We start from the raw sequence: 1,093 nt of genomic DNA, 5'->3' as shown, positions 1-1,093 counted from the left end.
AGTTGTCCATTGAAATCCTGAAAAAGTATCGATGGTGTGGTGTATATATTTTAATTTTCTAAATTTTGCAAAGTGAAACATGTCCATCTGCCAGATTTCATTCCTCTGAGTACCCTTTGGGTTACATCCTGCTGGTAATGGCGTTTGATTATAGAAGGAACAAGTAGGACATTTTTTTATTATTTCTTTGGCTTGTTGCCAGGTTATGGAAAAATCCTTTTTTAAACCTTTACTATTGACATGATGTTTTTTATGAAATTCTGAGGCCTCCAGCACATTTCCTATCAATAATTTATCAATCTCATCATTGTCCTGTGTTAAAGGGCCCGGCTAGCTCAGTCGGTAGAGCATGAGACTCTTAATCTCAGGGTCGTGGGTTCGGGCCCCACGTTGGGCGCCAGATGTAGATGTATCCAATCGTCTTTTTAAAATAAAAAACACAGAGTCAATGTAAAAGAGAGAAAGCCGAGAGGTCAGAGCTCAGAGATAAAATCTTACCTCCTGCAGTGCTCCTAACTTCCCCGAGAGAGAGCTACTTCCTGTTTGTCTGTGTTTAAATAGTCTTTCTGTTCTGCCTTCTCATTGGTTGTAAACCCAACCACATGACTGCCTCATCACTGCCTGTAAGTACCGCCTTCCAGGTCTTAAAGGCATATGTCTCCAATACTGGCTGTATCCCTGAACACACAGAAATCTACCTAGCTCTTCTAACCATCACGCTCTTGCTATGGCTCTAATAGCTCTGACCGCAGGGCAACTTTATTTATTAACATAAAATTAAAATTACATTTCAGTACAAATAAAATATCACCATACTTCACCTGTGAAATGACACCTGAGTTGTCTTCTAGCATCCACATATATTGAACACACACATGCTCAAGTGCATGCACACACATGCACACACACATGCACACACATACAGACAGGCATACACATGCATGTACACAAACACATACACACACACAATAATAGAGCTATGTGTATTGTGGTTGAAGGAGAAGCCTGGAAATGAAAAACAGATCAGAAAAGTGTAACATTGCCATTGTGTAGAATAAATAGTGTAGAGATTAAATGAACAGCAGAAGACTAT

At 39.6% G+C, this 1,093-nt stretch overlaps 1 non-coding gene across 1 annotated transcript; it reads left to right on the top strand.

Moving 5' to 3' along the window:
- The first annotated feature begins 324 nt into the window (after window positions 1–324).
- On the top strand, window positions 325–397 carry Trnak-cuu. Its single transcript has one exon. It is a non-coding gene; the product is annotated as a tRNA-Lys (tRNA).
- The last annotated feature ends 696 nt before the right edge of the window (window positions 398–1,093 follow it).

Source organism: Peromyscus leucopus, chromosome 13 (genome assembly GCF_004664715.2).
Source record: "Peromyscus leucopus breed LL Stock chromosome 13, UCI_PerLeu_2.1, whole genome shotgun sequence".
NCBI classification, from domain to species: Eukaryota; Metazoa; Chordata; class Mammalia; order Rodentia; family Cricetidae; genus Peromyscus; species Peromyscus leucopus.
This window is presented reverse-complemented; position numbering and strand designations above follow the sequence as displayed.